General features: G+C 51.5%; 1 protein-coding gene across 1 annotated transcript in view; it reads left to right on the forward strand.

The window, feature by feature from the left end:
• Window positions 1-15,592, forward strand: part of IPCEF1 (interaction protein for cytohesin exchange factors 1) — a 419,927-nt gene that overhangs the window by 41,559 nt on the left and 362,776 nt on the right. The window lies entirely within an intron of this gene.

Raw genomic sequence — 15,592 nt, forward strand, 5'->3', positions numbered from 1 at the left:
TTAGGCTGGGGAGAGTCCAATAACCTTGGAACTCCCTAGTCTGAGAATATCAGACCCCAACTGTCCGCTTTATCTTGGCTGGTGATCCAGTTTTGGGGGGACCCCCACGTTTTCTTTTTAAATTATTAAAATAACAGCGTGGGGTGCCCTCAGTTTTTGATTACCAGCCAAGGTAAAGCTGCCAACTGTGGTCTGCAGGCTGCAGCCATCTGCTTTACCCTAGCTGGCTATAAAAAATAGGGGGAACCCCACGTCATTTTTTTAAAAAATGTATTTATTTTTTTGGCTAAATACAAGGCTAAGCACCCCTTAGTGCCACATGAAAGGCACCAAAGGGTGCAAAATTACAAAATGCAGGAAAGTGGGACATTATGTGTCTTTCTGCCATTATAATGACAGAAAAGACTGATATGAATTGTACAAGCACAGGAAAATCACCAGAGCGCTCTACGCTGTGAAAAGCAGTAGAAAATGGCACTGGAGTGAACATGTGACCGCCTCATGTAGGTTGCTGCTATGGATCCTGGGTAAATTTATGTATTTTCCCTCCTTCAGTTTTTTTGCAGTATGCAAAAAAATGGAAGGCACACGGATGACAAACGGATGACATATGGACCGTATACGGAACAGATGCCACATGGATGCATCTGTGAAAAAAACGGACCGTTTTTTGCGGACCGCAAAAACGGATCGTCGTGTGAACGTAGCCTTATTCTGATCTGCCGTTTATAAACAGCAGGCAGAAATAAGTGAATAGCGCCCCCCCAATTTGCTTGGATTCCCAATATTTACCCTGGTTACCAGCTTGCCGCAGGCTGCCAGAGATGGCTCCCTGCACACGTAGCTGTAAAAAGCCACGCTTTTGGTGATCGAACCATTCTCGAACGTAACTCAAACTGCTGAACTTTTAGCAAATCGTTCGAGTTCGTCGAACGACTCGAACACCCCCCAAAATCACTCAAACATGAAAATGGCGAACCTCGAACCTCGAACATCGCTCATCTCTAGCCATTCTACACAGAATTTCTATATATAGTGTCTGTGTACAGGTAATGCAGTGATAACCGGTGACTTTATAGACAGGCCATCTGTATATAGTGTATAGTGTGTGTATGTGTACATGTAATATACTGACTTACCAGTGACCTCTCTAGCTGAAGTTATTCATCTTCGCTTTTCCTTTTCATCCGGCACTGACCGTCATCACTTCTTCCTGCCATGACTCGACTCTGCAGAGAATAACACAGTGACCTATAGCTGATCACTTCCAGAGCTCATTCCACACTTTTCCCTCAATTTCTATACTAAGTCCAAATTTTTTTCTCCCCATGGAAGACAGTATCTGAAAAATTAAATTATATTACAGCAGTAATAACATCCCCAAATTTGCCCATACAATAATTAAGTCCACCATTTGCCACCATAAATCAATAATGTATGTTCCTCACTCTGGCCCCATATAGTAATTATACCACCCATCCTGGCCCCCTTTATTTAATAATGTCTCCCATCCTGGCCCCCTGTATTTAATAATGTCTCTCTCATCCTGGCACCATTTACATAATAATGTCTCCCATCCTAGGCCTGTATGTTCCTCCTTCATCCTGGATACCTATGTTCCTTCATCACGAGCCCCTAAACTGCGCGATCCTGGACCCCAAAACTGCCCCATCCTGGGCTCGTATATCCACTACCCTGTGCATTCACAGAGAGGGGAACAAAAAGATTCTGCTCACCTTCCTGCGCTCCCTTGGCATGCTCTTGCGGCTTCATATCCAGCGAGGTCAAATGGCCATCCCACCAATCAGAGGCCGCTTGCTGATGTCAGAGCGCAGCACATAGCAGTGATGTTAAAAGATGTGATGTAGGCACCCAGACATTCACACACATGCAGGCGCACATGCATGGAGAGACAAACTGACACATGAACGCAGACAAGAACCTGCACACATGCACTGACATGCACATGTATGTAGACACACATGCAAATGTCGCGGGCGGGGAGGAGGGTGTCAGCACACTACGCTCACCCCTTCTGCTCGGGTCCGGCGGTTGCTGCTCAGTGGTGGCTCGAGCTGTGGGCCGGATCCCGGGGGTTTCTCGAGCGGCACTCCTCGCCCGTGAGTGAAAGGGATTGGTTGGGTGTGGGGATTGTTTATAGTCCGTGACGCCACCCACGGTTGTGGTGATTTCACCACCGCTGCTCAATACGGGGGTCCCGGGGATGGTGATGCGGAGCAGCCAGGTGTTGTGATGCCCCTCCGTGGGTAGGGGTCGGTGATCCCGGGGCCCGGTGATGGTTTGGGAGGTGCAGGGCCTGGTGGGCGCAGGGACGCGGGGGCAGCGCTGTGCCTTGCGGCACTGTGGTACTCACTCAGCCTGAGACGTTGACACAGTTTGTACGGTAAACCAAACGGCTGGTAAGACGGTCCCACGGACGGCTGCAATTGCTCTCCCAGTAGGTGACGGTGATGTCCCTCTTCCTTGCACCTTGTGTACTAGTTGGTTGCGATGGGTCCCCACCGGTAACCCGCTCCCCGGCTTCAAGCTGGACCGGGGGAGCTCTACTCTTTGCCCGCAGGCGCTGGCCCTCAGAAACTGGTGCCCTGGCGGTGGCGGTGTCTCTGTTGTACAGGTTGGGCTGTTGCCTTCACTCGGGTCTTGGTTGTTGGGGGATCTACGTCCCCTTCACTGACGGATTCGGCAATTTACGGCGACTCCAAGCCTTGCCGGGGTCCGAGAGGCCCCTGCCCTGGTGCTGACTGTCCTTCGGAACACTGCTCCAGACCACCGGGCACACAGCCTACGGGGTCCTTCCAGGAACTTCCAAACGGTCCCCCTCCAGACAGTCACCGCCGTTGCTGACCTTGCTGACCTGCCCTGCACTTAGCTGGACTCTTCAGGCTTTACACACTCTTACTCCTCTGTCAACGCTCTTGCTTTCCTCCGTTTCTCCTTTACCTTCCTTACTTTCACTTAGCTTATCTGCTCAAGCCCTGCCTGGGCTACTCCTCCACTCCTTCCACTTCCTCCTCCCTGACTGCACTGCCTGGTACTTCCCGCCTCCAGAGCTGTGATCTCCTCGGTGGGCGGAGCCAACCGCCTGGCCCACCCCCTGGTGTGAATCATCAGCCTCTGGAGGAAGGCAACAAGGATTTTTGGTTCAGCTTAGATGTGCCTACCTGGGATGTAGGGTGTGGTGGTGTGTGACCTGTGTCCCCTGGCTTGCCCAGGGCGACACATTCCCCCTTAGCAAAATGCAGACCGTCCGCGGGCTGCCGTCCTACACCAGTTTTATTTTTCTGCAAAAAGGGATAACAAGGTAAATAACACATAAATACATTTTCAATAACTCTTCCCAAGACGGGAGGCACATTTACTTTAACGTTGTTAACGGTTTACGGTTACGGTTTCCGCTCTCTCCCACCCAAGCAACCTGGCCCTGATGCTGCCCCTAAAGCCCAGGCAGCACCCCTTGACCCACAGTCCAGCACACGGTACCCGAGCGGGATCTGTCCTTCCCCTCCAGAGGGTAGCCACCGGTTCCTTTGGTGGCTGGGCCCCAGCCTGCTCTGCTGAGGGCCCTCCCTCCAACCTGCCTCTCCAGAGGCGGCCTGCGGAAAACGGTAACGGTAACCAACATATTTACAAGCCACTAACGTCTGTGGTTGCCCTGCAAGTTCATGGGCTTGTCCATGGATAGTTCCCATGCAAAATAACTTTTTAAACGGTCCCCACGGGGACAACGGTGCCGGCTCCGGCCGGTTCAATCAAACTGCAAATCAGGTGACTTCTTCGGTAATTTCACTTATCATCTTTCAAACTTTCAACTTTTCAAACAAGCAAACAAACAGGTGGTCCCAACGGGGATGGTGCTGCGGGCATCCGCTGCCCTACTCCGGTTGTGCAAGCTCTGATGCCACTGCCAGGGGAGGGAGGTCTGCGCTCGCTCGGGCCTCCGGGCCCCTCCTTAGTTTGGCGTCCAGCGCAAACCACCCCCGCTCCCCAAAGAACCGAGTGTACTGGACGATATAACCCGGCATCAGATTGCGGCCGGGATGCTCCTCAGGCAGGTGGGCATTCACATCCCGCCGGGCTACAAAAACTTCGGCCTCCAGGCCCGGCTCGTAGATGAACCCGTAGCCCCGGCGGACATCAAACCGCCTCACCTGCCCCACGTACAACGGTCCTCGGACACGGGAGGTTGCTTGCCGGAGATGCTCTTTCTCCCGGATCGCTCTGGCCACCAGTTCGGCCTTCTTTCGCTCCCTCTCGGTGATCTCCAGGCCCAGCGGTACCGGCTCCCTATCCCAATACGGCGCTGCTCCCAGCGCCGGCGCACGGGTCGGGCCCCGCGGGACATCCTGGACGTTGCCCACTGTCAGGAGTATGGGCAGCAGGTCCCACGGTGTCTTGGCCTTGGGCGCTGCCTTGCAGCAACAACCCGGCGCTACCTCAGCCGAGGTGTGGGGGATGGGCATAGGGGCTTTCCGCTGCTGGGGATTCGGCTCGGAGCGGGTCATCGGCTCCGGCTCGGGGGGTTTTTCAGGGGATGCCTCCGGCTCCACTTTCGGCGTCTTCCACGGTAACACCTCCGGTGTGCCGCGGGCTCCGGCTACAGGTCGGCCCGCTTGGGCGGGGACGCTGGGTACTGCTACCGGTTGCGGTGGTAGCAGGCCTAGTGGCGGGGTCACAACCTCCGGGACGGGTGGCGAGGAAGGCAACGGGGGGAGAGGGCTTGAACCGGGCCCCACAGCCGCGATGACCGGCCCTTCAAGGGCATCGGGACGTGGGTCACTCACCCTCCCTTTCTCCGCCTCCTCCTCGCGTCTCCGCACGGTGGCTACAACGTCCGCCATGTCGGCCTCCCACTCCTCCATGAGGATCTGCATCCTGACCTGCAGCCTTTGGTAGAGCTGCGCGGTTCGGATCTCCACCCACGCCGCGGTTCCAGGCGCGGGGGCTACGGTGTCGCGAGACGGCATCCACATGATGGCTTCTTCTTTTGCTTCCAGGAACGGTATGTTTGCAGAGTCCTGGCGTCCCTGCTTTTATAGCCGCAGCTACATGCGGCCAGCCGCCATCGCGTCCCCCTTAGCTCTTTCCGGCCCCTCCTCTCTCGGGGCGGGGCTTTGGCCTTCGCACCTCTACTGCTCGAGAAGACGCTCGAGCGGGAACTTTTCGCGCCAAAGATGGCGGCTTCTGAAATTTTTCTGCCGGATACCTCCGGCGGTAACAAGGCGCACCTCTACCAGACGGCAGAGCGGTAAGATCCTGTTCGTGACGCCAAGTTGTCGCGGGCGGGGAGGAGGGTGTCAGCACACTATGCTCACCCCTTCTGCTCGGGTCCGGCGGTTGCTGCTCAGTGGTGGCTCGAGCTGTGGGCCGGATCCCGGGGGTTTCTCGAGCGGCACTCCTCGCCCGTGAGTGAAAGGGATTGGTTGGGTGTGGGGATTGTTTATAGTCCGTGACGCCACCCACGGTTGTGGTGATTTCACCACCGCTGCTCAATACGGGGGTCCCGGGGATGGTGATGCGGAGCAGCCAGGTGTTGTGTTGCCCCTCCGTGGGTAGGGGTCGGTGATCCCGGGGCCCGGTGACGGTTTGGGAGGTGCAGGGCCTGGTGAGCGCAGGGACGCGGGGGCAGCGCTGTGCCTTGCGGCACTGTGGTACTCACTCAGCCTGAGACGTTGACACAGTTTGTACGGTAAACCAAACGGCTGGTAAGACGGTCCCACGGACGGCTGCAATTGCTCTCCCAGTAGGTGACGGTGATGTCCCTCTTCCTTGCACCTTGTGTACTAGTTGGTTGCGATGGGTCCCCACCGGTAACCCGCTCCCCGGCTTCAAGCTGGACCGGGGTAGCTCTACTCTTTGCCCGCAGGCGCTGGCCCTCAGAAACTGGTGCCCTGGCGGTGGCGGTGTCTCTGTTGTACAGGTTGGGCTGTTGCCTTCACTCGGGTCTTGGTTGTTGGGGGATCTACGTCCCCTTCACTGACGGATTCGGCAATTTACGGCGACTCCAAGCCTTGCCGGGGTCCGAGAGGCCCCTGCCCTGGTGCTGACTGTTTTTCGGAACACTGCTCCAGACCACCGGGCACACAGCCTACGAGGTCCTTCCAGGAACTTCCAAACGGTCCCCCTCCAGACAGTCTCCGCCGTTGCTGACCTTGCTGACCTGCCCTGCACTTAGCTGGACTCTTCAGGCTTTACACACTCTTACTCCTCTGTCAACGCTCTTGCTTTCCTCCGTTTCTCCTTTACTTTCCTTACTTTCACTTAGCTTATCTGCTCAAGCCCTGCCTGGGCTACTCCTCCACTCCTTCCACTTCCTCCTCCCTGACTGCACTGCCTGGTACTTCCCGCCTCCAGAGCTGTGATCTCCTCAGTGGGCGGAGCCAACCGCCTGGCCCACCCCCTGGTGTGAATCATCAGCCTCTGGAGGAAGGCAACAAGGATTTTTGGTTCAGCTTAGATGTGCCTACCTGGGATGTAGGGTGTGGTGGTGTGTGACCTGTGTCCCCTGGCTTGCCCAGGGCTACACACAAACACATACTTACATAACTTACATATGTAGACACACCAACATATGAGACACTCAGACAAATGCACACAGACATATGCAGATAAATGCAGACAAATGCACACAGACACGCACACTCATGCAAACAAGCACACACACACACACACACACACACACACACACATAGACACACAGGCATGAACAGATATGCGCATATACACACACACACACAAATGCACGCATACATATGAAGACAAACAGACAAATGTACTCACACAGACATGCTCACACATACACAGATAGGCAAGAAAACATACACATGCACGTAAACAAGCAGACACACAGAGACATGCACACATATGTAAGCACACATACAGACATGCACAAGAATGCAGCCAGGCACATGCATGCACACAGACACACACATATGTAGACATGCGCACAAGCAAACATATGTACAAGAACACACACATGGACAGACACGCACACATACGTAGACACACAGGCACATGCACACACAGACATGCACACAGACATACAGACACATACAGTTAGGTCCAGAAATATTTGGACAGTGACACAATTTTCGCGAGTTGGGCTCTGCATGCCACCACATTGGATTTGAAATGAAATCTCTACAACAGAATTCAAGTGCAGATTGTAACATTTAATTTGAAGGTTTGAACAAAAATATCTGATAGAAATTGTAGGAATTGTACACATTTCTTTACAAACACTCCACATTTTAGGAGGTCAAAAGTAATTGGACAAATAAACCAAACCCAAACAAAATATTTTTATTTTCAATATTTTGTTGCGAATCCTTTGGAGGCAATCACTGCCTTAAGTCTGGAACCCATGGACATCACCAAACGCTGGGTTTCCTCCTTCTTAATGCTTTGCCAGGCCTTTACAGCCGCAGCCTTCAGGTCTTGCTTGTTTGTGGGTCTTTCCGTCTTAAGTCTGGATTTGAGCAAGTGAAATGCATGCTCAATTGGGTTAAGATCTGGTGATTGACTTGGCCATTGCAGAATGTTCCACTTTTTTGCACTCATGAACTCCTGGGTAGCTTTGGCTGTATGCTTGGGGTCATTGTCCATCTGTACTATGAAGCGCCGTCCGATCAACTTTGCGGCATTTGGCTGAATCTGGGCTGAAAGTATATCCCGGTACACTTCAGAATTCATCCGGATACTCTTGTCTGCTGTTATGTCATCAATAAACACAAGTGACCCAGTGCCATTGAAAGCCATGCATGCCCATGCCATCACGTTGCCTCCACCATGTTTTACAGAGGATGTGGTGTGCCTTGGATCATGTGCCGTTCCCTTTCTTCTCCAAACTTTTTTCTTCCCATCATTCTGGTACAGGTTGATCTTTGTCTCATCTGTCCATAGAATACTTTTCCAGAACTGAACTGGCTTCATGAGGTGTTTTTCAGCAAATTTAACTCTGGCCTGTCTATTTTTAGAATTGATGAATGGTTTGCATCTAGATGTGAACCCTTTGTATTTACTTTCATGGAGTCTTCTCTTTACTGTTGACTTAGAGACAGATACACCTACTTCACTGAGAGTGTTCTGGACTTCAGTTGATGTTGTGAACGGGTTCTTCTTCACCAAAGAAAGTATGCGGCGATCATCCACCACTGTTGTCATCCGTGGACGCCCAGGCCTTTTTGAGTTCCCAAGCTCACCAGTCAATTCCTTTTTTCCCAGAATGTACCCGACTGTTGATTTTGCTACTCCAAGCATGTCTGCTATCTCTCTGATGGATTTTTTTCTTTTTTTTCAGCCTCAGGATGTTCTGCTTCACCTCAATTGAGAGTTCCTTAGACCGCATGTTGTCTGGTCACAGCAACAGCTTCCAAATGCAAAACCACACACCTGTAATCAACCCCAGACCTTTTAACTACTTCATTGATTACAGGTTAACGAGGGAGACACCTTCAGAGTTAATTGCAGCCCTTAGAGTCCCTTGTCCAATTACTTTTGGTCCCTTGAAAAAGAGGAGGCTATGCATTACAGAGCTATGATTCCTAAACCCTTTCTCCGATTTGGATGTGAAAACTCTCATATTGCAGCTGGGAGTGTGCACTTTCAGCCCATATCTATATATATAATTGCCTTATTCTGTCTGTCTGTCTGTCTGTCTGTCTGTCTGTCATGCTCCAAAATTGTGTCCTTACGGTGACACTAAGTGTCCTTACGGTGACACAAAGCTGATTGGCCGCTGGGCTCGCCATGGCCCCGCCCCCCCGCACGGATTGGCCGCTCGCCTTGCCTCGGCTCCTCCCCCGCATGGATTGGCCGCTCGCCTCGCCTCGGATCCGACCCCCCCGCACGGATTGGCCGCCACTCACACTCAGACTCACACTCAGACGCAGACTCAGACTCAGACGCACACTCAGACGCACACTCAGACGCACACTCAGACGCACACTCAGACGCACACTCAGACGCACATACTCACACTCAGACTCACACTCAGACGCAGACTCAGACGCACACTCAGACGCACACTCAGACGCAGACTCAGACACAGACTCAGACGCACACTCAGACACAGACTCAGACTCACACGCACACAGACTCACTCAGACTCAGACTCAGACTCAGACTCAGACACAGACACAGACTCACACTCATACTCACTCAGACTCAGACTCAGACTCAGACTCAGACTCAGACTCAGACTCAGACGCACACTCAGACGCACACTCAGACGCACACTCAGACGCACACTCAGACGCAGACGCACACTCAGACGCAGACTCAGACGCAGACTCAGACGCAGACGCACACTCAGACGCAGACTCAGACGCAGACTCAGACTCAGACGCACACTCAGACACAGACTCAGACTCACACGCACACAGACTCACACTCAGACACAGACTCAGACACAGACTCAGACTCAGACTCAGACACAGACTCACTCACACTCAGACTCAGACTCACACTCAGACTCACACTCAGACTCACACTCAGACTCACACTCAGACTCACACTCAGACTCACACTCAGACTCACACTCAGACTCACACTCAGACTCACACTCAGACTCACACTCAGACTCACACTCAGACTCACACTCAGACTCACACGCACACAGACTCACACTCAGACACAGACTCACACTCAGACACAGACTCACACTCAGACACAGACTCACACTCAGACTCACACTCAGACACAGACACACACTCAGACTCAGACTCAGACTCAGACACAGACTCAGACACAGACACAGACTCAGACACAGACACAGACACAGACACAGACTCAGACACAGACTCAGACACAGACTCAGACTCAGACTCAGACTCAGACTCAGACTCAGACTCAGACTCAGACTCAGACTCAGACACAGACTCAGACACAGACTCAGACACAGACTCACACTCAGACTCACACTCAGACTCACACTCAGACTCACACTCAGACTCACACTCAGACTCACACTCAGACTCACACTCAGACTCACACTCAGACTCACACTCAGACTCACACTCAGACACAGACTCAGACACAGACTCAGACACAGACTCAGACACAGACTCAGACACAGACTCAGACTCAGACTCACACTCACACTCAGACTCACACTCAGACACAGACTCACACTCAGACTCACACTCAGACTCACACTCAGACTCACACTCAGACTCACACTCAGACACAGACTCAGACACAGACTCAGACACAGACTCACACTCAGACTCACACTCAGACTCACACTCAGACTCACACTCAGACTCACACTCAGACTCACACTCAGACTCACACTCAGACTCACACTCAGACTCACACTCAGACTCAGACACAGACTCAGACTCAGACTCACACTCAGACTCACACTCAGACTCAGACACAGACTCAGACTCAGACTCACACTCACACTCAGACTCACACTCAGACACAGACTCAGACACAGACGCACACTCAGACGCACACTCAGACGCAGACTCAGACACAGACTCAGACGCACACTCAGACACAGACTCAGACTCAGACACAGACTCAGACTCAGACACAGACTCAGACTCAGACTCACACTCACACTCAGACTCACACTCAGACTCAGACTCACACTCAGACTCACACTCAGACTCAGACTCACACTCAGACTCACACTCAGACTCACACTCAGACTCACACTCAGACTCACACTCAGACTCACACTCAGACACAGACTCAGACACAGACGCACACTCAGACGCACACTCAGACGCAGACTCAGACACAGACTCAGACGCACACTCAGACACAGACTCAGACTCACACGCACACAGACTCACTCAGACTCAGACTCAGACTCAGACTCAGACTCAGACACAGACACAGACTCACACTCATACTCACTCACACTCAGACTCACACTCAGACACAGACTCAGACGCAGACTCAGACTCAGACGCACACTCAGACACAGACTCAGACTCACACGCACACAGACTCACACTCAGACACAGACTCAGACACAGACTCAGACTCAGACTCAGACACAGACTCAGACTCAGACTCAGACACAGACTCACTCAGACTCACACTCAGACTCACACTCAGACACAGACTCAGACGCAGACTCAGACTCAGACGCACACTCAGACACAGACTCAGACTCACACGCACACAGACTCACACTCAGACACAGACTCAGACACAGACTCAGACTCAGACTCAGACACAGACTCAGACACAGACTCAGACACAGACTCAGACACAGACTCACTCACACTCAGACTCAGACTCACACTCAGACTCACACTCAGACTCACACTCAGACTCACACTCAGACTCACACTCAGACTCACACTCAGACTCACATGCACACAGACTCACACTCAGACACAGACTCACACTCAGACACAGACTCAGACTCAGACTCAGACACAGACTCACACTCAGACACACACTCAGACTCAGACTCAGACACAGACTCACTCACACTCAGACTCAGACTCACACTCAGACTCACACTCAGACTCACACTCAGACTCACACTCAGACTCACACTCAGACTCACACGCACACAGACTCACACTCAGACACAGACTCAGACACAGACTCAGACTCAGACTCAGACTCAGACTCAGACACAGACTCAGACTCAGACACAGACTCAGACTCAGACTCAGACTCAGACTCAGACTCAGACACAGACTCACACTCAGACTCACACTCAGACTCACACTCAGACTCACACTCAGACTCACACTCAGACTCACACTCAGACTCACACTCAGACTCACACTCAGACTCACACTCAGACTCAGACTCACACTCAGACTCAGACACAGACTCAGACTCAGACTCACACACAGACACAGACTCAGACTCAGACTCAGACTCAGACTCAGACTCAGACTCAGACTCAGACTCACACTCAGACTCACACTCAGACTCACACTCACACTCAGACTCACACTCAGACTCACACTCACACTCACACTCACACTCACACTCACACTCAGACTCACACTCAGACTCACACTCAGACTCACACTCAGACTCACACTCAGACTCACACTCAGACTCACACTCAGACTCAGACTCAGACTCAGACTCAGACTCAGACTCAGACTCAGACTCACACTCAGACTCACACTCACACTCACACTCACACTCACTCACACTCAGACTCACTCACACTCAGACTCACTCACACTCAGACTCACTCACACTCAGACTCACTCACACTCAGACTCAGACTCACACTCAGACTCACACTCAGACTCACACTCACACTCACACTCACACTCACACTCAGACGCACACTCAGACGCACACTCAGACGCACACTCAGACGCACACTCAGACTCACACTCAGACTCACACTCAGACTCACACTCACACTCACACTCACACGCACACTCAGACTCACACGCACACTCACACTCAGACTCACACGCAGACTCACACGCACACTCACACTCACACAAACACTCACACTCAGACTCAAACGCACACTCAGACTCAAACGCACACTCACACTCAGACTCAAACGCACACTCACACTCAGACTTACACGCACACTCACACTCAGACTCACACTCAGACGCAGACTCAGACGCACACTCAGACGCACACTCAGACGCACACTCAGACGCACACTCACACTCAGACTCACACTCACACTCAGACTCACACGCACACGCACACTCACACTCAGACTCACACGCACACTCACACTCAGACTCACACTCAGACTCACACGCACACTCACACTCAGACTCACACGCACACTTACACTCAGACTCACACGCACACTCACACTCAGACTCACACGCACACGCACACGCACTCAGACTCAGACTCAGACTCAGACTCAGACTCAGACTCAGACTCAGACGCAGACTCAGACGCAGACTCAGACTCACTCACACTCACACTCACACTCAAACTCACAAGCACACTCAGACTCAGACTCACACTCACACTTACACTCACACTCACACGCACACTCACACGCACACTCGCACGCACACTCAGACTCACACGCACACGCACACTCAGACTCACATGCACACTCAGACTCACACGCACACTCACACTCAGACTCACACGCACACTCACACTCAGACTCACACGCACACTCACACTCACACTCACACTCAGACTCACACGCACACTCACACTCAGACTCACACGCACACTCACACTCAGACTCACACTCAGACTCACACGCACACTCACACTCAGACTCACACGCACACTCACACTCAGACTCACACGCACACTCACACTCACACTCAGACTCACACTCAGACTCACACGCACACTCACACTCACACTCAGACTCACACGCACACTCACACTCACACTCACACTCACACTCACACTCAGACTCACACTCAGACTCACACGCACACGCACACGCACTCAGACTCAGACTCAGACGCAGACTCAGACGCAGACTCACACGCACACTCACACTCAGACTCACACGCACACTCACACTCAGACTCACACTCAGACTCACACGCACACTCACACTCAGACGCACACTCACACTCAGACTCAGACTTACACTCAGACTCACACAAACACTCACACTCAGACTCAAACGCACACTCACACTCAGACTCAAATGCACACTCACACTCAGACTCACACGCACACTCACACTCAGACTCACACGCACACTCACACTCAGACTCACACGCACACTCACACTCAGACTCACACGCACACTCACACGCACACTCAGACTCAGACTCAGACTCACTCGCACACTCAGACTCACACGCACACTCACACTCAGACTCACACGCACACTCACACTCAGACTCACACGCACACTCACACTCAGACTCAAACGCACACTCACACTCAGACTCAAACGCACACTCACACTCAGACTCACACGCACACTCACACTCAGACTCACACGCACACTCACACTCACACTCACACGCACACTCACACGCACACTCACACGCACACTCAGACTCAGACTCAGACTCAGACTCAGACTCACTCGCACACTCAGACTCACACGCACACTCAACGCAGCAGACACCCAACACCCAACACACAAACACCGCGGCACACACAAATATACGCACATACCGCACAACACACACATTGCACAAAACATACCTCCCCCAAAACACACACACACACCCACACAAACCGCGCAACACACATACACAACGATACAGACACACAGCGCTCCACAAATAACGACACACAACGCAACACACAAACAACACCGCTCTCACCCCCTGCTACACCCAGACAACACCCAGAACATGTACAGCCCCTACACAAACACTTGGTAACTACACACAACAACATTTATATATATATATATATATATAAAACAAAAATCATACATTAACTACACAATACGTAAATTCTAGAATACCCGATGCGTAGAATCGGGCCACCTTCTAGTTATATATATAATTGTATTTCTGAACATGTTTTTGTAAACAGCTAAAATAACAAAACTTGTGTCACTGTCCAAATATTTCTGGACCTAACTGTACGTGGACACACAGGCACATACATGCACACTCAAGAACACAGTCAGGCACACTCACAGACAACCACAAATACATAAACACACAGGCACATACATGCACACATACCTGCACAAGAATGAAGACAGGCACACATACTAATGTACAGACTTACTTACATACATACCGACACACACAAACATGTACACAGATATATACAGATTTATAAAAAAATTATGTAAATACATGTATAAATCACAAACAAAAGCTCAGCAAGATGAAGACGAGGCGGAGTTGGCGTCTGAATCTGCAGCAGGATAGTTGTATGAGCAGCGGAGCTGGCTTATAGCCGAGGCTTGGTGTCAAGGAAGATCGTGACCAGTGCCTGAGGAAAACCGTGACCAGTGCTTAAGGAGGACCATGACCGGCTCCTGAGGAGGACCGTTACTAGTGCTCAAGAAGGACCATGACCAGTGCCTGAGGAGGACCGTGACCAGCTCCCTAGGAAGATCCGTGACCTGATCCAAGAGGCATCTTGTCTGAGGTGGAGGACCGTATTTCTGAGCTGTTGCTTCCTGTACTGACATACAGTCCTGAGTGGGGACTGAGACCACGCTTCAGAGAACAAAGTAGGTTGGTGTGTTGTGTGATAAAAGTTACCCACTAAATTGGACTTGCGAACTAGCGGGCAGTTGTGTAAACTCCCATTAAGGCCGGTGTGCCATTTAGAGTCATTTAGATAGTTAACAACAGTGACGGGTAAAATAGATATGCTGACGCTTCCTTGGTTAGGAGATTAGGAATAATTTATTGTTAATGGAGGTCGTTATTTAAATATAGAAGTAGAATAATAATGTGTAAATAGTATTGTGTTTAGATCCCATATATCTGTATTTCTATATTGTAACATAATGTGTTTTATTGCAACCAACTGTACCATTCCTTGACTTCGTCATCAAGGCCTCATTTTCCAATATGTATAATGTAAATAAAGCCTTCTTGGTTTAATTACCACTGTCTCCTCATTTTCTGCACTGTTGCATCCTCGCACCTGTATGCACATGTAAGCCTTTAAAGAAACCTGTAAACCAGTTTTTGAT

Source organism: Anomaloglossus baeobatrachus, chromosome 3 (genome assembly GCF_048569485.1).
Source record: "Anomaloglossus baeobatrachus isolate aAnoBae1 chromosome 3, aAnoBae1.hap1, whole genome shotgun sequence".
Classification (NCBI taxonomy): Eukaryota; Metazoa; Chordata; class Amphibia; order Anura; family Aromobatidae; genus Anomaloglossus; species Anomaloglossus baeobatrachus.